This window comes from Mustela putorius, unplaced genomic scaffold, assembly GCF_011764305.1.
Source record: "Mustela putorius furo isolate JIRA1106 unplaced genomic scaffold, ASM1176430v1.1 tig00003923_pilon_pilon_pilon, whole genome shotgun sequence".
NCBI classification, from domain to species: domain Eukaryota; kingdom Metazoa; phylum Chordata; class Mammalia; order Carnivora; family Mustelidae; genus Mustela; species Mustela putorius.
Window position 1 is genome coordinate 13,295,316 of NW_025422068.1, and position 16,777 is coordinate 13,312,092.

General features: G+C 34.9%; 1 pseudogene; it reads right to left on the reverse strand.

The window, feature by feature from the left end:
• Positions 1-486: 486 nt before the first annotated feature.
• LOC101691430 lies at positions 487-1,394 on the reverse strand (annotated as a pseudogene).
• Between the last annotated feature and the right edge of the window lie 15,383 nt (positions 1,395-16,777).

Genomic DNA, 16,777 nt, shown 5'->3' on the forward strand with positions numbered 1-16,777 from the left:
TCAACTGCTCTATTAAAAACAAAATGCTTAATCGACATAGTTATGAAATATCCATATTTACATATTTTTAAGTCTCTCCCACTATTGATAGAATGTTAATCGGCACAGTCATTATGGAAAATGGTACGTATGAACCTCAAAAAAAAATTGAAAATAGAACTACCATATGATCCAGCACTCCCTCTTCTGGTTATATATCCAAAGAAATGAAATATTAGTAAAATATTTCTGCCTACAAGTTAGTGGAAAATGCATTCCTTTTTATAGATGTAAAAAAAAATCACAAAGAAAACACAAGTAGGCCTTAGAATTAAAAATAAGTATATGGACAACCTCAATTTATTTAAACCTCTATATTAAGTTCTTTCATTCAAAGCATAATATATATATATATATATATATATATATATATATATATATATTTCTTCACAATGGCACACAGCTGAGTTAACATGTAACTGAAGCTTTGGAATTAATGTATATTGTCTACATTTTCACAGTTTGGATTCTCTGAATCAGTTGTCTCAGAGCCCCCATCACTTCCTTGTTTCTCAAGCTGTATATGACAGATTCAGTATGGTGTAGAAGACAGCAAGAATATTGTTCTCTGTTGGTGATTGGAGGGTTCTAGGGTTTAGATAAGTATAAACAAAGGATGCATAGTAGAAAGTGACCACAGTGAAATGGGTTCTGCAGATTGAATAGTCCTTCTTCCTCCCATTTGTTGATTGCATGTGGCAGATAGCATCAAGGACCCAGCCATAGGAGCATGCAGTACCAATGAAAGGAAACATAAGGCAGAGTGTGGTGCTCACAAACACTGTGTACTCATAAACCCAGGTCACATTTAACATGGCTAGAACATCACAGAAGAAGTGGTTGATCTCTCTAGACTGGCAATAAGCGATATGTAGAATATATGAAGTGTGAACACAGGAGTTGACTGAGCCCATTATCCAAGATCCTGTTATCATCAGCACTCATACTCTTTTTTTCATACAAATGGCATAGTGGAGAGGAAAGCAAAAGCCACGTAATGATCATAGGCCATAGAGGCCAATAGTAATCCTTCTCCACCAGCTAAAATCAAGAAGAAGAAACTCTGAACCCCACACCCAATAAAAGAAATAAACTTATTTCCAAGATAACTGGATGCCATTTTGGGGACAATTGTGGAGATGTAGTTTAGATCTATGAGGGAGAGTTGACTAAGTATAAAATACATGGGTGTGTGGATATTGGTGTCCACATAGGATGAGGATGATCATGGACAGGTTGCCAAAAAGAGCCATTAAGAAAATGAGAACAATGAGAATGAAGAACAGGCCAATTCTTGAAGGTGGGAACAACTCCAATAATATGAAATCAATAAAAGTTTGATTGTAATTTTCCATGGGACATTAATTTAGTTTTTTTCTAAAAACAGACAAAATAGTAATAATAATAGTAAATAATAATAGTAAGTTAATAAAATACAGAATACTATTTTTATGTCATTATTTTAGTCACACCATGATTTATTCATTGAACATTGCAGGTTTTAAATGATTTTTTTGAAAAAAAATTCCTTAGTTTTGCTTCATAGATAAAACCTTGATGAGGCAAATGTCTGAGGCCAAAATACTTTCTAGAAATCTATGACTTTGTGAGAATAATATATTTCTTTTAATAATAACTTGATTAGGATATAATATTATATTTCCTTACATAAATTCACTTATCTTCAAAGCATATTTTAGAAATTAAATGAATACATAGTAAATCAATGTAAATGCATAGATTATAGGCCCATATTAGTACATTATTTTTACCCTTAGGGTATTTTTCTTTTATATTTAAACCCTACTCTCTCTGAATCTGTAGTAGCGTATTAGATCATGTGAAGATCTAGATTACCTTTTTGTGTTCTTAAAATTTTAGCAGAACAGCTCCTTAGATGACTAATGTCATTATTTGCTTGTTTCAGAAATCTATAATGATTTTGTATTATCAAATACAATTTATGTAAAGCCATTTTCTTCTGCATCCTTACCTAACTTTTGAATGCTCAAATTAAATTAGACCCTTTCTCTGGGTATCTATAATCCAATTTCATTGTTGCTTTCCTATATGCTCAAGCTCTCCTGAAAGATGTCTGTTCTGTCCATCTGTTTCTCAACATTTACATAACATTAAACATTGCTTTATGATATCATTTTGTACTTATTCCTATTTTTATTTAAATTCAATTATCCAAAGTATAATGCATCATTAGTTTTTTTTACAATATCAATAATTCATTAGTTGTGTATATCCCCCAGTGCTCATCATACCATGTGCCCTCTTTATTTCTTTTTTATCTATCTAAAACACTTTCTACCTCTAGATAAGTGTTTAGTGTATATATATATATATATATATAATTGCTCTATCATAAAATCCAAATGACATGACATGATAATAAAGAAATAAATACATTATAAATTTAATAAAAATTGGAGAAGGCAGTGGTGTGAATGGACAAGAGAAGAAATAGTTCAGGACCTTTAGGAAGAAGGAATTTTAAGAAAACTTTCTTTACATAAAAGAAAAAGAGAAATGCAATCTTGAGAATATTTTTTAATGAGAATGAGTGGAGGCATTCTCCTGAAGAGAGAATACTATCAGCAAACAAGCTCAGGATACTATTAGAAGTTGTTAAATATACAGTTCATATATTTTGTTTTATATAAAAGGAAGTGTCAGATAACAATAAGGTGTCAGATACTTCTGACATATATATCAGAATATATATATGTCATATATATATATATATATATATATTCATTTAAAGTTTCAAAAGAGAAGCTGGAGAAAATTGATCAGTAAGAAAACAAGAAAAAAATTAAACATAAAATTTTGACATTTAAGAATAGGTTGGGGCGCCTGGGTGGCTCAGTGGGTTAAGCCTCTGCCTTCAGCTCGGGTCATGATCTCAGGGTCCTGGGATCGAGCCCCATATCGGGTTCTCTGCTCAGTGGGGAGCCTGCTTCCTCCTCTCTCTCTCTGCCTACTTCTGATCTCTGTCTGTTAAATAAATAAATAAAATCTTTAAAAAAAAAGAATAGATAATAGTAGGGGACCCTGTGTGGCTTGGTTTATCCTCTGCTTTTGGCTCAGGTCATGATCTGGGGTGCTGAGATTGAACCCTGAATCAGGCTCCCTACACTGCAGGAAGCTTGCTTCTCCCTCTCTTATTCCCCTTGCTTGTGTTCCCTATCTGGCTGTCCCTCTCTCTGTCAAATAAAATCTTAAAATAATAGAAAATTATAGAATTAATAAAAACGAATTAAACATATATGTTATATACATATGTATAGTACAAACTAATTGATATACATGTTTAGATATAAACTAATTCAATATATGTATACACACATAGATACAAGTATTCTTAAAAATGCATGTGGCATAAAAATTAAAGATTGAAAATTAAAATAAAACTTCTCTTAGAACTGTTATATATGATGTATACTATTTAAATACAGTGCAAAAAACACAAAAGCATTAATGATAAATTATTTATTAAAGATTTTTTGGAAAATTCTATCTTCTTGTAAACAATTTCTTGACAATTCTTAGTATCAGCCAAAAATTTATGTTCTTAAACTTCTTTATAGAAATTATAATGATATATTTAGAAGTTATATAATCAGCAGTAAACAATAAAATAGTATCAGGTTTTACAATAATGCTATATTTTTATATAAAGCCAGTAATTTCCAGAAAATTAAACAATGCCATCAATGCACACCCCCAAACATAAAGTAGTATGTAACAGTGATGAGAGCAGGGGAGGAGAGAAAACGGATGAAGGTGGTGATGGGAGCAGCATCTCATTCATAGTAGCCTCATTTACAAACCACAGTCTGGTATTTGGGATTTAAAAATCAAGTATTTGAAGATAAACATATTATTTAAAATATCAGGAGAGTATTGGACCACATAATTTAAGTATTCACCTTGGGTGTCAGGAGGAATCGGTTCTAAGACCATCTTTTTTCTCTGTGATTTGTTGATGTCATGCCCATGCATTATTTTAATAAAGTATTAAAGTCATATACAAATTATTTCACAGTTAATAATTTCCATATACTCAAATAATTGTGTACGAGTATCTCCATACACATTGTAAAAGCTAGAGCAGGTCCTGGGTCTATTCAGAGCAATTTAGTTTCACATTTTGTGTGATTATGACAACTTGCTGAGGAAAAACTAGAAGAGCTATTTTATTTCCCTAGCATGACATTTGGATTAAATATGAAACCAAATATCTTATTGATGTCATTGGTTATAATTTATATTCACAACTTCAATTTTGATAAGATGGAAAATGTAATATTTATAATTACCAATGAAATTGACATTGTTAATATTTTTTTTTAAGGATTTTATTTATTTGTTTGATATACAGAGGTCACAAGTAGGCAGAGAGGCAGGCGGAGGGGGGGGGAAGCAGGCTCCCTGCTGAGCAGAGAGCCCAATGCATGGCTCTGTCCCAGGACCCTGAGATCATTACCTGAGCCAAAGGCAGAGGCTTAACCCACTGAACCACCCAGGCCCAACATTGTTAGTATTCTTAATTGTAGTCTATATGGGGTGATATGACACATATTCTATTAGGTAGTTAATATTATCCAGATTGATTATGAGGAAAAAAAGAACACAAAACCAAAATAATAAAAAGAAAGTCAAATTTCATCTTTGATGTTATTGTCACATGACTACCAATATAAAGTCATTTTGAATTATCTGTTTCTCCTGTTCTTATTTTTTTTTTTTTTTGAGAGAGAGACAGAGAGACAGAGAAACAGAGCTAGCACACAAGCAAGAAGGAGGGACAGAGAGAGGAGACTCCCTGCTGAGCAGGAAGCCTAACACAGGGCTGGACCACAGGACCCAGAGATCAAAACCTGAGCTGAAGACAGGTGCTTCATAATCTGAACTACCCAGGGGCCCCATGTTCCCTTTTTTGCTTTATGCTAATAACCTATATGTGATATCACTTAAAGAAATATTGCCTCTGAAAGGGAAGCAACCTCAGCCATTGAATATATGTTTTGAAATATAAAGTAATAATATATTTTTCTTTAATAAAAAATAAATCAGATATATTCCTTCCCATGTTGCTTCTGTCAAAGGAAATGACAATGAGTAATCTATTTATGAACCATTTACAAAAGATATTCACATCCTGCTTTTTTTCAATTCTTCTGAATATACACAGGTGAAAAGCAATCAGATTGTTTCTTACTGAGTTGCAGAATCCAGTCTTGAACCTAAGCAGGATTTGTACATGGAGAATACAGAACTATCAACTTTTATTGGCCATCTCCATTGGATGGAATCTGACTTGTGTCAAGATTTGTGCTAGAATTAAACTTTATTTGGTCCTGAACAGTGGTTCTTGAGGCAGGTGTAACCTAAAATTTTACACATGATAAACCAAAATTCAGATTTTAAGTGAGTTTCCTTGATTTTTCTGCTAGCAAGTTATCTTCTTGATGAATATATATATATATAAAATAATATATATGTATAAAAGAATATACATATATATATATTTAGAGAGAGAGAGAGAATTTAAATTGATAAACTGACTTATCCTTAAAAAGTGATTCTGACATTAGTAGATATCTCTTTACTTGTTCAAACTAATATATATATATATATATATATATATATATATATGAATGAAAGTTTTTAAAATAGAAATTTACTACAGATAAAAGAGGGCCACGGATATATATATATATGACAAGTTCCTTCATGCCCAAATAAACTGGTTTAGTGTTTAAATTTTGCTCATTTTAAGATCTTTTTCTATTTCCTCTTCTGCTTTAATTACCACATTATCACTTGTTCCTGGAAAATATCCCACTTTAAGGAATGGTGCAGAGAATGTAGACATAATTTCTAGATCCTCCAAAAGAACTTCAGTTAATGTTTCACTCCCAGTACCAAAGTGTTCCCAGGTTACTTTGATCACAGAAAATTACACATAATATCTCCTCTCTAAATCAAGTTATAGATATGCATATGCAAGACATATTGAGTTTCCTACATCATGATGAGGAAAATTTTCCAATTGCACCACAACTTTCAAAGTGATGGAAAATTACCATCACATGAATTCAATATCCATAATATTCTTGCCTAGATTTAAATATTATGTGTTTATATTAAAAACAAATATGCTTAAATACAAAAACTAAAAAAGTCACATTAGTGCTCTATATATTTATAGATGGAATATATTTTTAAAATATTTTTATTATTTTAAGGATAAAAAACTGATTTCTATAGATTTAAACTAAACTGTTTAAGACCATATAGTGTTACAGTGGCAGATCATGTGGGGTCATCTCTAGAACCTAGATGATACAGACTTTTCTCCTGAAGCAGAGATTGTTTTCTATATCATCTTGCCTTCAATTTCAAAGAAAGACATTTCTGACCATTAAATAATTTGGTCTCATTTTCTCTGATCATTTACAACATACAGCAAAAATATAAGATTACTAAAGGAGACTTAAATAAGATTTCGTGGAAGTTTTATAAGAAATAACAGATTAGGCTTTAAAAATAATCTAATTGTAAAAACTCTCCAGTATATTTACATCAATTTGGGACATTCTTCTCAATATCTTTGAAATAGTCTAAAATGTTTAGATTTCTCAAGAGGGAAATTTCTTATTCACCATAAAGGGAAGAATCCTATAAAAGAGGTATCAGACCAGATTCTCAGGAGAAGTTTGAAACCATTGGTTTCAAAAAGTCTACCTTAGTTCTTTGAAATGTTTCATTTGTATTTGCATATCCCTAGGTAATAATTACTTTACACTGATATCAATCACTTAGAATTTATACCATTGTGAGATGACTTTCAGAGATTCCAAATCAGATAACCCAAAAACTGTCCTCTGAGGTGTTGGCGAGCATAATTCTACACAATATCCTTTCATGGAATCTTACATAAGGTTACACATCCTTTCAAGTGTTTCCACTAATTCTACTAAAAAAAAAAAAAAAGACAAAGAATATGTTTGTGTATTTTAGTTACTAAGAACTAATAATCATATTATATATATAAGAAACATGTGATTTGATTGTTTAAAAGAGTATGCAACTTCAGAACCATAATTATTTTAGTGTAGAGAGATCTAGAATACACAGTGATTGTACACATATATATTTGAGCACCTCTAATAATATGGGTTTTTTTTTTGAAATTTCATGCAATGAACAAGCATTTGTAGGTAGATAAATAGGAAAAAAAACTGGGCAGATATTTTGAGAGATGAAAAGAAAATAATTACTTGTGGATATACTTGGAGTTTGAATTTAGATTGAAGTTGGGGTTTTTTTTTTTTATTTTATTCAAAAGCACATTACACATAATATGGCATCCAAACTAGACCTAGCTCTAATTTTGCAACTTAGAAATAAAAACTTGGCTTAATAGTAAATTTGACTCTGTGAGGCTCATACTAGACCTAGCTCTAATTTTGCAACTTAGAAATAAAAACTTGGCTTAATAGTAAATTTGACTCTGTGAGGCTCATCTATTGATGAGCAAATCAAAATGGATAGAATTAAGGGGCATTGTGCTAAGTGAAATAAAATCAGAGAAACACAATTATCATATGGTTTTACTCACATGTGGAACATACAAACTAGTGCAGAGGACAAGGGTGGTGGTGGGGAAGTAAATGGGAAGAAATCAGAGAGTGAGACATACCATATAAGACTCCTGACACTGGAAAAAAAAAATGAGGGTTGTGGAAAGGGAGGGGAATAGGGGCCTGGGATAACTGAATGATGGACATTAAAGAGAGCATGTGATATGATGAACACCAGGTGATATATTCCACTAATTAATATATATGGAGAGAGAGAGAGAGAGAGAGTGTATATATATATATATATATATATATTTAATTAGCTAAGGTATAAGGTATAGGTATATACAAGCCAAGGTATAAGGTATATACAGGATATAGTACTATACCTTGGCTAATTGAATTTAAATAATACTAAAAAAAACAAAAATGAAACATAAAATCACATCTGTTAAAGTGAGGGATGGGACTGGAAGAGATTATGCTGAGTGAAATAAGTCAAGCAGAAAGAGTCAGTTATCAAATGGTTTCACTTATATGTGGATCATAACAAATAGCATGGTGGACATGGGGAGTTAGGAGAAGGGAGTTGGGGGAAATTGGAAGGGGAGGTGAACCATGAGAGACTACGGACTCTGAAAAACAATCTGAGGGTTTGAAGTGGCAGGGTTGTGGGGGGAGTTGGGGGAACCAGGTGGTGGGTATTAGAGAAGGCACAGATTGCATGGAGCACTGGGTGTGGTACAAAAACAATCAATACTGCTATGCTGAAAATAAATAAAAAATAAATTTTAAAAAGTGATTATTATATACACAATGGAATACTATGCAGCCATCAAAAGAAATGAAATCTTGCCATTTGCAACAACGTGGATGGAACTAGAGCGTATCATGCTTAGCGAAATAAGTCAAGCAGAGAAAGACAACTATCATATGATCTCCCTGATATGAGGAAGTGGTGATACAACATGGAGGCTTAAGTGGGTAGAAGAAGAATAAATGAAACAAGATGGGATTGGGAGGGAGACAAACCATAAGTGACTCTTAATCTCACAAAACAAACTGAGGGTTGCCGGGGGGAGGGGGTTTGGGAGAAGGGGGTGGGATTATGGACATTGGGGAGGGTATGTGATTTGGTGAGTGCTGTGAAGTGTGTAAACCTGGTGATTCACAGACCTGTACCCCTGGGGATAAAAATATATGTTTATCAAAAATAAAAAATTTAAAAAAAAAAAGTGATTATTATCAAAGAGATAATAAGTCTTGGGCAGAATACAGAGAAAAGGGCATCCTTTTACATTGTTCTTGGGAATGAAAATTGGTATAGCCATGATGTAAAAATATAGGGGAGTTCCTCAAATAATTAAAAATAAAAATACCACATGATCCCACAGTCCCACTTGTAGGCATATATACAAAGGACATAAAATTTATGTCCTTTTTAAAGGAATTTTAAAATTTTATTTATTTTACAGAGAGAGCAAAAGTGAGAAAAGCAGCAAACAGGGGGAGAGAGAGAAGCAGGCTCTCTGTTAAACAGAGTTAAGGAGCCTCCTCTGTTAAGGAGCATGATATGGGGCTTGATCCCAGGACCTTGGAATCATGACCCAAGCTGAAGGCAGCATCCCAACATACTGAGCCATCCTGGGGGCCCCTAAAATTTATATCTTGAAGCAATATCTGCACTCTTATGATTATTCCAACATTATTTTCAATAACCAAGATATGTAAATAAAACTAAGTGTTCATCAACAAATGAAAGGATAAAGTGTGGAATATATATATTAAAGAAGCACCAGAAAAAAATTAAGAAATCAAACTCTTTTACAATTAAAATAATAAGATACCTGGGGATAAACTTAAACAAAGAGGTAAAAGACCTGCACTCTGAAAATTATAAAACACTGATGAAAATAATTGAATAGAAACAAAAAATTGGAAAGACAGTACATGGTGATGGAATGGAAGAACAAATTTTTAAATATTATTAAATATCTTTACTACCTAAAACAGTCTACATATTTATTCAATCCCTGTCAAACTACCAATAGTATTTTTCACAGAACTGAAACAAATAGCCAAAATAATTTAGGGGGGGGGAGCAAAGTTGAAGGCATCACAGTATTACACTTCAAGATATATTTCAAAGCTGTAGTAGTCAAGACATATGGTACTGATATAAAAATGGACACATAGACCACTAAAACAGAATAGAAAACCTGGAAATGAACCCATAACTATATGGTCAATTAATCTTTCAGAAAGCAGGAAAAATATTCAATGGAAAGAAGACAGTGTCTTCAACAAATGGTGTTGGGGAAACTGGACAGCAACATGCCTTGTAAAAGGAAATACTTCTATTTGCAAAGATGTAGATGAAAGAGGAGGACATTATGTTAAGTAGAATAAGCCAAATACTGAAATACAAACATTGCTCAATTACACTTGCGTGTGTAATCTAAAATGGTAAAGTCTTAGAAAAAGGAAGTCAAATGACTGTTGCCAAAAGCTAAAGGGAAGGAGAAGTTATTAAGATTGGGTTAAGTGCTCTAAAATTTCCATTATGCAATATGAGTAAATTTTGGAGATATGTAGAGCGAAGTGAATATAATGAACAATACTGTGTTTTTTAAAAATTTATTTATTTTTATTTTTTTCAGTGTAACAGTATTAATTATTTTTGCACCACACCCAGTGCTCCATGCAACTCGTGCCCTCTCCAATACCCACCACCTGGTTCCCCCAACCTCCCACTCCCCGCCCCTTCAAAACCCTCGGTTTGTTTTTCAGAGTCCATAGTCTCTTATGGTTCACTTCCCCTTCCAATTTCCCTCAACTCCCTTCTCCTCTCCATCTCCCCTTGTCCTCCATGCTATTTGTTATGCTCCACAAATAAGTGAAACCATATGATAATTGACTCTCTCTGCTTGACTTATTTCACTCCACATAATCTCGTCCAGTCCTGTCCATGTTGCTACAAAAGTTGGGTATTTGTCCTTTCTGATGGAGGCATAATACTCCATAGTGTATATGGACCACAACTTCCTTATTCATTCATCCGTTGAAGGGCATCTTGGTCCTTTCCACAGTTTGGCGACTGTGGCCATTGTTGCTATAAACATTGGGGTACAGATGGCCCTTATTTCACGACATCTGTATCTTTGGGGTAAATACTCAGGAGTGCAATGGAAGGGAAGTTCTATTTTTAATTTTTTTAATTTCTGGAGGAATCTCCACGCTGTTCTTCAAAGTGGCTGCACCAACTTTCATTCCCACCAACAGTGTAAGAGGGTTCGCCTTTCTCCACATCATCTCCAACACTTGTTGTTTCCTGTCTTGCTAATTTTGGCCATTCTAACTGGTGTATGGTGGTATATAACTGTTGTTTTAATTTGAATCTCCCTGAGGGCTAGATAAGATGAACATTTTTTCATGTGTCTGATAGCCATTTGTATGTCTTCATTGGAGAAATGTATTTTCATATCTTTTGCCCATTTTTTAAAATATGATTATCTGTTTTGTATGTGTTGAGCTTGAGGAGTTCTTCATAGATCCTGGATATCAACCTTTTGTCTGTACTGTCATTTGCAAATATCTTCTCCCATTCCGTGGGTTGCCTCATTGTTTTGTGGACTGTTTCCTTTGCTGTGCAGAAGCTTTTGATTTTGATGAAGTTCCAAAAGTTCATCTTCGCTTTTGTTTCTTTGCCTTTGAAGACATATCTGGAAAGAAGTTGCTGTGGCTGATATCGAAGAGATTACTGTCTATGTTTTCCTCTAGAATTCTAATGGATTCCTGTCTCACAATGAGGTCTTTTATCCATTTTCAGTTTATCTTTGTGTATGGTGTAAGAGAACAGTCGAGTTTCATTCCTCTGCATATAGCTGTCCAGTATTCCCAGAGCCATTTATTGAAAAGACTTTTTTCCACTGTATATTTTTTCTTGTTTTGTCGAAGATCAATTGACCATAGAGATGAGGGTTCATATCTGGGCTCTCTACTCTGTTCCACTGGTCTATGTGTCTGTTTTTATGCCAGTACCATGCTGTCTTGGTGATCACAGCTTTGTAGTAAAGCTTAAAATCAGGTAAAGTGATGCCACCAGTTTTATTTTTGATTTTCAACATTTCCTTAACGATTCAGGGTCTCTTCGGATTTCATACAAATTTTAGGATTATTTGCTCCAGCTCTTTGAAGAATACCGGTGGAATTTTTATCAGAATGGCATTAAAAGTATAGATTGCTCTAGGCAGTATAGACATTTTAACAATGTTTATTCTTCCGATCCAAGAGCATGGAATGGTCTTCCATCTTTTTGTGTTTTTCTCAATTTCTTTCATGAGTGTTCTGCAATTCCTCTAGTACAGATCCTTTACCTCTTTGGTTAAGTTTATTCCCAGGTATCTTACAGTTCTTGGTGTATAGTAAATGGAATCAATTCTCGAATTTCTCTTTTTGTATTTTCATTGTTATTGTATAAGAAAGCCACTGATTTCTGCACATTGACTTTTTAGCCTGCCACATTACTGAATTGCTGTCTGAGTTCTAGTAGTTTGGGGGTGGTGTCTTTTGGGTTTTCCATATAAAGAATGATGTCATCTGTGAAGAGAGAGAGTTTGACATCTTCATTGCCAATTTGGATACCGTTTATTTCTCTTTGTTTTCTGAATACTGTTGCTAGGACTTCAAATACTATGTTGAACAAGAGTGATGAGAGTGGGCATCCTTCTAGTGTTTTTTTATCTCAATGGGAAGGCTTCAAGCTTTTTCCCATTGAGGATGATATTTGCTGTGGGTCTTTCATAGATAGATTTTATAAATTTCAGGAATGTTCCCTCTATCCTTATACTTTGAAGCGTTTTAATAAAAAATGGATGCTGGATTTTGTCAAACGCTTTTTCTGCATCAATTGAGAGGACCACGTGGTTCTTCTCTCTTTCTTATTAATTTATTCTAGATACATTGATTGATTTGAGAATGTTGAAGCATCCTTGCAGCCCAGGGATGAATCCCATCTGGTCATGGTAGATAATCTTTTTAATGTGCTGTTGGATCCTGTTTGCTAGGATCTTGTTGAGAATCTTAGCATCCATATTCATCAGGGAAATTGGTCTGGAATTTTCCTTTCTGGTAGGGTCTTTGTCTGGTTTGGGGATCAGGGTAATGCTGGCTTTGTCGAAATAGTCTGGGTGTTTTCCTTCTGCTTCAATTTTTAGAAACAGCCTCAAGAGAATTGGTGTTATTTCTTCTTTGAAAGCTTGGTAGAATTCCCCAGGGAATCCGTCAGGTTCTGGGCTCTTGTTTTGTGGGTGGTTTTTGATCACTGCTTCAATCTTGTTACTAGATATCAGTCTATTTAGGTTTTCAATTTCTTCCTGGTTCAATTTTGGGAGTTTATACATTTCCAGGAATGCATCAATTTCATCTAGGTCTATGCTTAGTTTATTGGCATATAACTGTTGATAATAGCTTCTGATGATTGTTGCTACTTCTTTGGTGTTCATTGTGATCTCTCCCTTTTCATTCATAATTTTATAAATTTGGGCTTTCTCTCTTTTCTTTTGGACTAGTGTTGCAAACGATTTATCAATCTTATTGATTCTTTCAAAAAACCAGCTTCTAGTTTCATTGTTACGTTCTATTATATCTCTGGTTTCTACCTCATTGATCTCTGCTCTAATCTTGCGGATTTCCCTTCATATGTGTGGAGGTGGTTTGATTTGTTGTTGATTCTCCAGTTCTTTAAGGTACAGAGACAGCTGCTGTGTTCTTGATTTTTCCTTTTTTTTTTTTTTTTTTTTTTTTTTTTGGGAGGCTTGTATAGCTATGTATTTCCCCCTTAGGACCACCACCATAGGTTTTGGATCAAAGTGTCTTCATTCTCATTGGTTTCCATGAATTGTTTCAATTCTTCTTTGATCTCCTCGTTGATCCAAGTATTCTTAAGCATGGTGGTCTTTTGCTTCCAGGTGTTTTGAGTTCCTTCTGAACTTTTCTTTGTGACTGATCTCCAGTTTCAAAGCATTGAGATCTGAGATTATGCAGGCAATCATCTCAGTCTTTTGGTATCGGTTGAGTCCTGATTTGTGACCCAGTATGTGGTCTATTCTGGAGAAGGTTCCTTGTGCACTTGAGAAGAATGAGTGTTCTGTTGTTTTAGGGTGGAATTTTTTGTATATATCTATGAGGTCCATCTGGTCCAATGTGTCATTCAATGCTCTTGTTTTTTTATTGATTTTCTGCTTTGAGGATTTGTCTATTTCAGAGAGAGGAGTGTTAAGATCTCCTACTATTAATGTATTCCTATCAATATGACTCTTTACCTTGATTAACAGTTTTCTTATGTAATTGGCTGCTCCCATATTGGGGGAATAGATATTTACAATTGTTAGATCATCTTTGTGGATAGTCCTTTTAAGAATGATGTAGTGTCCTTCTGTATCTCTGACTACAGTCTTTAGTTTAAAATATAATTTGTCTGATATGAGAATCACTACCCTGGCAATCTTTTGAGGCCCATTGGCATGAAAGATGCTTCTCCATCCCTTCACTTTCAGTTTGGGTGTATCTTTAGGTTCAAAATGCGTCTCTTGTAGACAACATATGGATGGGTCCTGTTGTTTTATCCAATCTGCAACCCTGTGCCATTTTATGGGTGCAGTTAGACCATTAACACTGAGAGTGATTATTGATAGATATGTTTTTATTGACATCATGTTACCTTTGAAGTCTTTCTTTCTGTAGATTGTCTCTGTATTTCTGTCAATGCTATTCTTAAGATTTTCCTCTTTTATAGTACCCCCCCTTAATATTTCCTCCAGTGTCAGCTTGGTGGTTGCATAGTCTTTTAAGCCTTGCCCAGCTTTGAAACTCTTTATCTCTCCATCCATTTTGAATGTCTGTCTTTCTGCTTAAAGTATTCTGGCTGCATGTTCTTCTCATTTAGTGCCCTGAATATATCTTAGCAGCCCTTTCTGGCTTTCCAGGTCACTGTGGACAGGTCTGACATTATTCTCATGGGCTTTCATTTGTAAGAAAGTAGCCTCTTTTTCCCAGCAGCTTTCAAGAGATTATATCTATAATTATGATTCCTCAATTTGACAATCAGGTGCCTTGAGTTTTTCTGGAATCTATTATCTTGGGTGCGGACTCTTTGGCTTCTAGTACATGAATGCTGGTTCCATTCACAAGATTGAAAAAATTGTCATGAAGAACTTGTTTCACTATGTCTTCTTGACTTCTTTCTTTCTCCTTCTTTTAAAGGATTCTAATAATTTTGATGTTGGAATGTTTCATGGCATCATTTATTTCCCTGACTCTGTTTTCGTGGTTTCTAAGCTGTTTGTTCCAGGCTTCTTCCTGATCCTTTCTCTCTTTCTGTTTGTCCTCCAGATCACTAATTCTATCTTCTGTCTCAGTTGCCCTAGCTTTGAGAGAATTTAGATTATTTTGGAACTCATTGAGAGCATTGTGAACCTCATCCCTGGTAGCTTTCAGCTCAGCCCTAACATTGTGAACATCCTGTCTGGTTGCTTTCAGTTCCGCCCTAATCAATTCCGTTTGGTCATCCATGGCTTTCTCCAACGTTGCTATTGCCTGGATAATTGTTAGCCTGAATTCTCTTTCCAACGTATTGTCTATGTCGATAGCCATTAGCTTAGTTGCAGAAGGCACATCCTCTGTTTTTTTTTTTTTTTTTTTTTCCTGTTGGGCATTCCTCCTCCTAGTCATTTTGATGAGAGTTAACTGAATGAATGTAGCTGGATGTATTGACTGTGGTGCAGTCAAGGTGCACCCTGGAACGCCTCTGAGCAATCTGGCTTCCCTACCCAAATGAGAAAAAAAAGAAAAAGAAAAAAGAGAGAGATACAGGAAAAAAAGGTAAGAAAAAAGAGAAGGTTTAGTTCAAATGGGCCCCAAGGTAAGATTTAGGAATTATACAAACAAAAACAGACAAACAAAAAATCTGAGAAACTGTATGACAAGAGAAAAAAAATATATGTGCAAATAAAAGAACCTCGTCAAAAAGAACCCTAAGTAAAAGATTTATACACTATCAGGGCAAACACAAAAACACAGATAACTGGTGGAAGAAAAAGATGGGAGGGTGATAATAAATTCTCAATGTGGGCGAGGAAGGTTGTTTTGATTCTTCCTGGATGTATCTTGATATCTTTGTTAAAGGACTCAACTTTCCTAAGATAAAGGGGGATTAAAAATTGACTTACCTATGGGGGGTCATTGATTGGTGAAAAGGGATTACCTTGAAGTTTAACTCTATATGAATGTTAGAAAATAAAAATAAAAAGGAATAAACTAGACAAAAATAAACTAAAATTAAAAACAATAAAAATATAGAAATGCAAACAAAAAACACAGGTGTATTAATCAAAGAGTTCAGGTTAGAGGGTTATTATGGAATTTGATGTACTGGAAAGCTCACTGTGATGGTAAATAGGTTAAAAATTATCTATATAAGAGAACAAAATGAACCAGAATATTGGGAATGAGTTAAAAATAAAAGTTGTCCTATGAAGTAGTGATGGTTGTTCTCTTGCCTTTTTTTCTTTTTCATTCCTTGTCGGCTTTCTGTGGGAGGGGCCTGCCACGTGGGTTTTCAGTCAATGATGTTCCCTGAATTAAGTCCTCCCGCCCCCCCTCAAGGGGGTGGGCTCTGAGGAAACCATTTTTTACAGGATTTTGTTCTCTGGAGGTTTGTTCATAGGAAAGCAAACTGAACCCTGACGTCCGTCTGAGAGAGAAGCCTCAGTCTGGCTACAGGGCCCAGATATATACCCCCTTGGCTGCTGGCAGAGTGGGTCCACATCGTGGTCCCTGGGGACACAGGATCTTCTGTTTGTACCCAACACCAAGCAGCGGCGGCTGTCTGGGCAGCTCCAGACTGCCAGTAAGTTTCCAAGCAGCGATCACACACTGAGATTTTCCCCCTGGCCAGGGCTGGGAGTGCCTGGTCTTTCTGGTTCTAAGAGCACTGGGCTTGTGCGCACCTCTCAGGGGAGGGAGAGGGTCACATGTGCTCAGTCTCTGGTGGAATGGCATGAGTATGAGAGCACCAGGCTGGGCCTTTGGACACCTCTCAGGGGAGTCTGTGGGGCACGCATGGGCCTGTCTCAGGC